This window comes from Silurus meridionalis, chromosome 18 (assembly GCF_014805685.1).
Source record: "Silurus meridionalis isolate SWU-2019-XX chromosome 18, ASM1480568v1, whole genome shotgun sequence".
Lineage (NCBI taxonomy): Eukaryota > Metazoa > Chordata > Actinopteri > Siluriformes > Siluridae > Silurus > Silurus meridionalis.
The window spans coordinates 27,638,021-27,648,020 of record NC_060901.1 but is presented as its reverse complement, the minus strand read 5'-3'; the positions used below and the strand labels follow the sequence as shown (position 1 = coordinate 27,648,020).

The window sequence follows — 10,000 nt, the reverse complement described above, 5'->3', positions numbered from 1 at the left end:
CCTCCCCATGTGACATCATATATAATGATGGGTGTGTGTGTGTGTGGTGAGGCGAGAACAGGATGGTGCGGTGTTTCCCCCCCCGCCTCACACCCATACTTATCCTCTCGCTCCAGTGTAACCACGGAAACACAGCTATCATTACAGCCTGAAAGGGAAATTCAGGATAAATACACATCAGGATTATTTCTGTCTCCTCTGAGCCTGAGTTCATCTCACAACCTGCACTGATACTCATACACACACACTGTTTCCTACACGTGTGTGTGTGTGTGTGTGTGTGTGTGTGTGTGTGTCAGCTGATTACATAGAAATTTACATCCAGGCTTCTTCTCCATAAACCTAATAGTCGTTACCTAATATCGTTACTGCTGTAATCACGTTTTTCTCTGACTCACACATCTCACTTTTTCTCTCACATATCTCCCTCAACCTCACACATCTCACTTTCCCTCTCACACGTCTCTCTCCGTCTCACACAGCTCACGTTCCCTCTCACACGGCTTTCTTTGACTCACACATCTCACTTTCCCTCTCACACATCTCTCTCTGCGTCTCACACATCTCACTTTCCCTCTCATACATCTCTCGCTGACTCACATATCTCACTTTTTTCTCACTTTCCCTCTTTTTTATGTCACGTTTTTCTCTTGCAATCTTACACAGCTCTCTTTTCCTCTCACACGTCTTTCTCTTTCTCTCTGGCTCACACATCTCATTACCTTTTTATCTCCATCTCAGATGTTTCTCTCCATATCAAACATTTCTATCCATCTCACACATCTCTCCATCTCACATGTCTCACTCTCAGTCCTATGTCTCACTCTCAATCCCAAATATCTCGCTCTGTAAAATGGGCGTGTCCCGGTAAAGTGGGTGTGTCTTAGTTTAATTGTTAACACTAGTACAGCTGTAAATAAACAGTGAGGGTTTGATGACTGAAAAGAAAAATAAAGAGACGTCTGCAGTCTTCAGCCTCGTCTTGTCTTCCATCAGCTCTCTGATTTGCCTGAGACTTGTGCCAGCCGAGGCTATTTCCACTTAAAGCTGTTCCCACCTCAGACTGTTCCCACCTTAAGCTTTTTTTTTTTGTCAGAGCCTGTTTATTCTCAAGGTTATCCTCGCTCAAGTTTGTTCCCTGCTTAAAGCAATTCCCACCCTGGTGTTCTCACCCAAGGCTGTTCCTCTTTTATGTCTTAAGCTACTTCTGCCCCAAGCTCTTTTTACCTGAGGCTGTTCTTGCTCGAGACTGTTCTCCCCTAAAGTTGTTCTCACCTGAGGCTGTTCCCGCCTGAGGCTGTTCTTGCTTGATGTTCTTCCCGCTTGAGGCTGTTCCCGCTTGAAGCTGTTCCCACTTGAGGCTGTTCCCGCTTTGAGGCTGTTCCCGCTTTTTGGCTGTTCCTGCCTGAGGCTGTTCCTGCCAGAGACTGTTCTTGTTGAGGCTGTTCTCACTCGAGGTTGTTTCCACATTAAGCTACTCCTGCCCTAAGCTCTTTTCGGCCAAGGCTATTTGGAGCGCAGCTTTAAATCCTGTTGCTGTTTATATTTAATTTAATAGTTTTTCTTATGTATGATTGGCGTCTGGACCGGCAGGGGGTGGAGCCTGGGCAGGAGTGTGGTCTTCCTTTCGGGTATTTTCAGATCCTGTGGTGAACCAAACTGTCATAGAAACTGCAGAGAGCTTGATTTAGCTTAACGCTAGCAATTACAATACATAATTTTCATGGGTTTAGTGAACGCAGCCGTTCTCTCCTTGGAGTGTGTGATTTATTGAGTGTAGTGCTGACGTGTGAAGACAAAACAACATGCAGCTCAGATTTGAGAGGGTTAGCATTAACATTACACATCCATGCTACATGGAACATATCAAAAGAGAATCCTAATGGATTCTAATGGAGTTTTCTACCAAATCCCATTAAGGTCTATTACTTCTCTGAGACCATCAAAGACCAGAGATGATTTTATAGCAGCATTGACTTTTCAGTTAACTGTAAATGTTAGCATTAGCCATGTGCTAACAATGACACATTTACTGTATTTACTGTATTAGTTGTTGGAAAAAATAACCGTCACATATTCCTTTTATTATAAGGGTTTAGTCCCCATAAACAAACACACACACACACACACACACACACACACACAATTCTCTTTTAGGCTTATTCTTCTGGTGAACTCATCTTCTTACTCTTTGATGTGGTCTTGCGTGTGTGTGTGTGTATGTGTGTTTAATCTGCTAAATTAAGGCCTTGGTTAGAGCCAACTCTCCCACTCTCACTTCCCAGACATTACGTTCTCCCTCTCGCTTTCTCCAAACTCATTACTGTTTTGTTTGTAAGCAAAGTTTACTTCTGTTAGAAATCCCAGGTGTTGTCCCGAACGCTTCGCCTCACTACTTAGTGTTCATGCTCAGCCTGAAGGCATCTTCCCACTTTATCATCAGTAGAATGTGGCACGTCTGGAGCAGGCAGCATGTCAGGACGAGCTCTACCCTGATTGTGTTTATCTCCACCTATGTGGGTTCTGCATATGGGAGGCTGTGGACCGATTTCATGCTGAGCTCCACTAACTCACCCTCTGGATCTCTCATCTGCTGCACTGCTAACCCACCCCCCACTGCACCACCCACTGTGCAACCACTATCCACCATCCACTGCACCACCACCCACTGCACCATCACCATAACCACCACCACCACCCACTGCACCACCCACTGTGCAACCACTATCCACCACCGACTGCATCACCACCACCCACTGCACCATCATCATAACCACCACCACCCCACACTGCACCACCCACTGTGCAACCACTATCCACCATCCACTGCACCACCACCCACTGCACCATCACCATAACCACCACCACCACCCACTGCACCACCCACTGTGCAACCACTATCCACCACCCACTGCACCACCACCACCACCCACTGCACCATCATCATAACCACCACCACCACCACCCACTGCACCACCACTGTGCAACCACTATCCACCATCCACTGCACCACCACCACCCACTGCACCACCCACTGTGCAACCACTATCCACCACCCACTGCATCACCACCACCCACTGCACCATCATCATAACCACCACCACCCCACACTGCACCACCCACTGTGCAACCACTATCTACCATCCACTGCACCACCACCACCACACACTGCACCATCACCATAACCACCACCACCACATTACGCACTTCATACATGTTACACACTTTACGTTACACACTGAATACACACTGCATACTTTACACGTTACATACTTTACACTGCATGCTTTACACACTATTGCATACACTTTACACATTGCATACTGCATACACATTACACACCGCATGTTACAGACTGCATACACGTTACACACTTTACACATTACTCACTGCATACACATTACATACTTCACGATACACACCTCATTCACATTATACACTACACATTACTCACTGCATACACATTACATACTTCACGTTACACATCTCATACACATTATACACTACACATTTCTCACTGCCTACACATTACATACTTCACGTTACACATCGCCGACACAAACACAAAATTCTCTGCAAACAAATCAGGAAGCTATGTCACATGGCTCAACAGCGCCCCCTGGATTTGATGAACCACTTCAGCCTTTACACATTACACACTAAATGTTACACACGGCATAGATGTTACACACTGCATACACCTCACATACTTTACACGTTACACACTTCATACACATTATTCAGTACAAATTACACACTGCATACACCTCACATACTTTACACGTTACACACTGCATACTCATTATGCACTTCACGTTACACACTGCATACACATTACACACTTTACATGTTAAACACTGAATATACACTACACGTTACACACTGCATACACATTACACTACATGTTACACACTGCATACACATTACACACTTTACGTTACACACTGCATACACATTATACACTACGTTACACACTGCATACACATTACACACTTTACATGTTAAACACTGAATATACACTACACGTTACACACTGCATACACATTACACACTACATGTTACACACTGCATACACATTACACACTTTACGTTACACACTGCATACATATTATGCATTAAACGTTACACACTGCATACACATTACACACTTTACATGTTAAACACTGAATATACACTACACGTTACACACTGCATACACATTACACACTACATGTTACACACTGCATACACATTACAAACTTTACGTTATACACTGCATACATTACACACGCATGTTACAGACTGCATACACGTTACACACACTGCATACACATTACACATTACACACGCATGTTACAGACTGCATACACGTTACACACTTCATACCTGTTACACACTGCATACACATTACACACTGCATACACATTACACACTACACGTTACACACTGCATACACATTATACACTACATGTTACACACTGCATACACATTACATACTTTACGTTACACACTGCATACACATTATACACTACATGTTACACACTGCATACACATTACACACGTTACATGTTACACACTGCATACACACTACACGTTACACACTGCATACACATTACACACTACATGTTACACACTGCATACACATTACACACTTTACGTTACACACTGCATACATATTATGCATTAAACGTTACACACTGCATACACATTACACACTTTACATGTTAAACACTGAATATACACTACACGTTACACACTACATTACACACTACATTACACACTACATACATTACACACTTTACGTTACACACTGCATACATATTATGCATTAAAAGTTACAAACTTTACGTTATACACTGAATATACACTACACATTACATACTTTACGTTACACACTGCATACACATTATACACTACATGTTACACACTGCATACACATTACACATGTTACATGTTACACACTGCATACACATTATACACTACATTACACACTACATACACATTACACACTTTACGTTACACACTGCATACATATTATGCATTAAAAGTTACAAACTTTACGTTATACACTGAATATACACTACACATTACACACTGCATACACATTACGTACTTTACACGTTACACACTGTATACACATTACACACTTTACATTACACACTGCATGTTACTGCATACACATTACACACTACCTGTTACACACTGCATACACTTTACACACTACATGATACACACTGCATACACATTATACACTACATGTTACACACTGCATACACATTACACACGTTACATGTTACACACTGCATACACATTATACACTACATGTTACACACTGCATACATTATACACTACACATTACATACTTTACGTTACACACTACATTACACACTGCATACACATTACATACTTTACGTTACACACTACATACACATTACACACTTTACATGTTACACACTGCATACATATTATTCACTACATGTTACACACTGCATACTGATTACATACTTTACACATTACACACTGCATACATTACACAGTACATACACATTATAAACTACACGATAAACACTGCGTACACATAATACACTACCCGTTACACACTGTATACACATTACACACTACACGTTACACACTGCATACACATTATACACTACATGTTACACACTGCATACACATTACACACGTTACATGTTACACACTGCATACACATTATACACTACATGTTACACACGGCATACTGATTACATACTTAACACATTACACACTGCATACGTTACACAGTACATACAAATTTTAAACTACACGATGAACACTGCATACTCATAATACACTACCCATTACACACTGCAAAAACATTACAAACTTTACATGTTACACACTGCATACACATTATACACTACGTTACACACTGCATACTGATTACATACTTTACACATTACACACTGCATACGTTACACAGTACATACACATTATAAACTACACAATAAACACTGCATACACATAATACACTACCTGTTACACACTGCATAAATGTTTTTATAAACCTTTTACACACACGTGACCTACAAACAATTTTCCTTCTCCATCATTCCTGCTGCTCAACTCACCCTAAATTAAATGTGTTTGTGTGTGTGTATTTGTTTTTGTGTGTGTGTGAATAAATAAGTGTGTTTAGTTCTGCTAAGTGGACAATCAGTACACACACACACACACACACACACACACACACACCATACATTCTGAATGAGGAAAATAATTGCAGGTTGATGAAGTGTGTGCAATTTAGTGGAAAGACTAAAGTTAGCAGTGAAGTGTGTGTGTGTGTGTGTGTGTGTGTGTGTGTGTGTGTGTGTGTGTGTGTGTGTGTGTGTGTGTGTGTGTGTACGTACACAGATTTAGTGCTTTAATAAAGCCACTGCACCACTAACAGCTGCCTGAGTTTTATAAAAGCTGGGTGTGTGTGCACTTACACGGGTTATTGGGACACAAGTTTAAATATATCACCCAGACTTCTGAACACAGTATCTTTTGTGTGTGTGTGTGTGTGTGTGTGTGTGTGTGTGTGTGTGTGTGTTTTAAGTTAAAGCTGTTAAATTGAGAGAGCTTGTCATTTCTGTGACAGATGTTTTAGAATAAAGTCAGACACCATTAAGCCACAGACACAGACATGCTTCTGGAAGTAAACTTCTAGCTGGTTATATAAAAATTTCACTCTCACTGATTCTCACTGATTCTCATTCTTACAGGCCGTCATCTCTCTGTTTAGCACAGGGGACTCACCGAGCTGAGAAAGGACCATCGCCATGTGCATTTGCATGGAGAGTTGTGTTGAGTTATATGTTGTGTTGTGTGGAGAGGTGTGTTGTGTGGAGAGGTGTGTTTTGTGTTGCATTGTGTTGTGTGTTGTGTTTTATATGTACACACATGAGAAATGGCGGAGTTTGGAGCTGTCAGTACTGAGGTGGAAATTTAAACCCCAGCCACATCTCAGTGTGCTTCTTATTCCACTGCGTCTCGATCCATTGCACGCTCACCATGTAGTGCACTATTTTAGGCCTTTATTGGTTTGTAGTTGTGTATCATTGTTGACCGGAGGAGGACCAGCAGACTTCCCACAATGCACTGCTCTCTCTCTGCTCTATATCAGGGTCTGTACGAGTCAGAATCCCCACAATGCAACAACACAATGTTAATTACGCACACACACAGGCTCAACAGAATCCTCAATAGTAGGCATCACCAGTTTGTGAGTCTCCAGGAATCTCATTAATGCTAAAGACATACAAACAACACATCTGGAATTCTGTAGCAAACAAAAACGTGTTATACGATTTCAAAAAAAATGTTTTAGATTTTCAATTTTTTTTAAGTTTCTCCATTTTGCTATTCTCTCAGTCAGGCTCATAGGTCATCACCTGGAATGGGTTTTCAACATTCTTGAGGAGTTCCCAGAGGTGTTTTCCTTCACTCTCTGCTCAAACCATCTCACCTGGATTTAGATGTGGTAATTGTGGAGGCCAGGTCATCTGATGCTGCACTCCATCACTCTCCTTCTTAAACAAATAGCTCTTACAGAACCTAGAGGTGTGTTTACAGTCGTTGTAATGTTGGAAAAGAAATGATCGTCCCACTAAGTGTAACTCAGAATTGATGGCTACATGTGGCTGCGGAATGTTGAGGAAGCCATGCTGGTTTTGTGTCCTCAATTTATCTAAATCACCAACAGTGTCACCAGCAAAGCACCTCCACACCATCAAACCTCCTCCTCCATGCTTCACAGTGGGAACTGACTCTCAGTGTTCTCTGAACAGGGGATGAGAAAATATGTCTGCATTTGAATTCAGAGAAGCATTTATGTAAATCAGCAGTTTCTGAGGCTGGTATTTCTAACAACTCATAACTCATCCTCTGCAGCAGAGGTAGCTCTTGGTCTTTCTATTCTGAGACCTGTTCCATCCTAGCTTATGTTTGATCATAGCATAGTTTGAAGGTTTTGAAGACTGCACATTTAAAGTTCTTGAGATGTTTCAGACTGACTGAGCTTCATTTCTAAATGTAATGATGGATCTTTGCTCTTTCCTAAACTGAGTGTTTCCTGCTATAATCTGGATTTGTACAGTAGTTGTAGCAGCACTAAAAGTGATATTGACTCTGTACTCGCACTTTTCTCTGCACAACACAACTGGTGCTCTAAAGCACATTAAGGAGGCAGGAAATGTCACAAATTAACTCTTGATAAAACACAGCTGGGAAACCCATTCCAGGTGACATCTTGTGAATCTGATGAGAGAACACCATGAGTTTGTAAAGCAGCATCCTTGCTACTTGGAGTGACTTTGAATAATCTAAAATATAAAACATATTCTGGGTGTGTGTGTGTATGTGTATATGGGAATGAGTGTGTGTTTCTCGGTTGGGAGTGTGGGGGTGTGTTTGTGTGGTTATGGGAGTGTGTGTGTGTGTGTGTGTGTGTGTGTGTGTGTGTGTATTTGAGTGTGTTGTGTGTGTTTCTGGGTTTTGTATGGGAGTGAGTGTGTGTGTGTGTATGGGAGTGTGTGTGTGTGTGTGTATGGGAGTGTGTTTGTGTGTATGTGTATATGGGAATGAGTGTGTGTTTCGGTTGGGAGTGTGGGGTGTGTTTGTGTGGTTATGGGAGTGTGTGTGTGTGTGTGTGTGTTTGTGTGGTGTATCTGTATATGGAATGAGTGTGTGTTTCTGGGTTTTGTATGGGAGTGAGTGTGTGTGTGTGTGTGTGTGTGTGTGTGTGTGTGTGTGTGTGTGTGTTGAGTGTGTTTGTATGGGAATGAGTGTCTGTTTCTGGGTTTTGTATGGGAGTGAGTGTGTGTTTGTGTGGGAGTGTGTGTGTATGGTGTGTGTGTGTGTGTGTGTGTGTGTGTGTGTGGTGTAGGCATTGTGTACACAGTATTATCTGTGTGGTGTAAGTCAGTGTTTATGTCTGCACGACAGTCTTTGATGTTGCAGATTGTTAATTATGCTCTGAACACCGCCTTTTTCATCACAGCTAACAAGTCAGCATTACCCACAATGCACTGCTGTTTCTCTTCACACAACAGCGATCGAAAAGAGAGAGAGAGAGAGAGAGAGAGAGAGAGAGAGTGAGAGAGTTGAATAAAGGGATAGAGCTGGTTAGAGATTAGTGATATAAGGATAGAGATAGAGGGTTGGAGATATATATGTATATATAGTCAGATTATTCGATTATTAAAATAATCGTTAGTTGCAGCCCCACACATACACTTGTGTGTGAGTAAGTGTATATATGTGTGTGTTTGTGTGAGTGTATGTGAATGAGTGGTTGTGTTAGTGTGTGTGTGTGTGTGTGTGTGTGTGTGTGTGTGTGAGTGAGTGTATGAGTGTGTGTATTTGTGTGTGTGTGTTTTGCGTGTGTGTATGTGTATGATTGTTTGCTTGTGTTTGTGTGCAAGTGTATTGTACAATTGTGTGCGTGTGTGAGAATGTGTATGAGTGTGTTTTGTTTGTGTGTGAGTGAGTGTGTGTGAGAGAGTGAGTGTGTGAGTCAGTGTATATGCATGAGTGTGTGTAGTTGCGTGTGAGTACGTGTATGTGTGTGTGTTTGTGTGTGTATGTGCATGAGTGTGTGTATGTGTGTGTATTTGCGTTTGTGTGAGTGTATGTGCATGAGTGTGTGTATTTGCGTGTATTTGCGTGTGTAAGTGTATGTGTGTTTGTGTGTGAGTGTATGTGCATGAGTGTGTATTTGCGTGTGTGAGAAAGTGTATGTGTGTGTGTTTGTGTGAGTGTATGTGCATGAGTGTGTGTATTTATGCGTGTATTTGCGTGTGTGTAAGTGTGTGTGTGTTTGTGTGTGTGTATGTGCATGAGTGTGTGTATTTATGCGTGTATTTGCGTGTGAGTAAGTGTATGTGTGTGTTTGTGTGTGAGTGTATGTGCATGAGTGTGTGTATTTGCATGTGTGTAAGTGTATGTGTGTGTGTGTGTGAGTGTATGCATGAGTGTGTATTTGCGTGTAGTTGCGTGT

The 10,000-nt window shown here is 41.7% G+C and overlaps 1 protein-coding gene across 1 annotated transcript in view; it reads left to right on the top strand.

Annotated features, from left to right (window-relative positions):
* The window catches only part of nt5dc1 (5'-nucleotidase domain containing 1), a 34,390-nt gene that overhangs the window by 11,624 nt on the left and 12,766 nt on the right, over window positions 1–10,000 (top strand). The window lies entirely within an intron of this gene.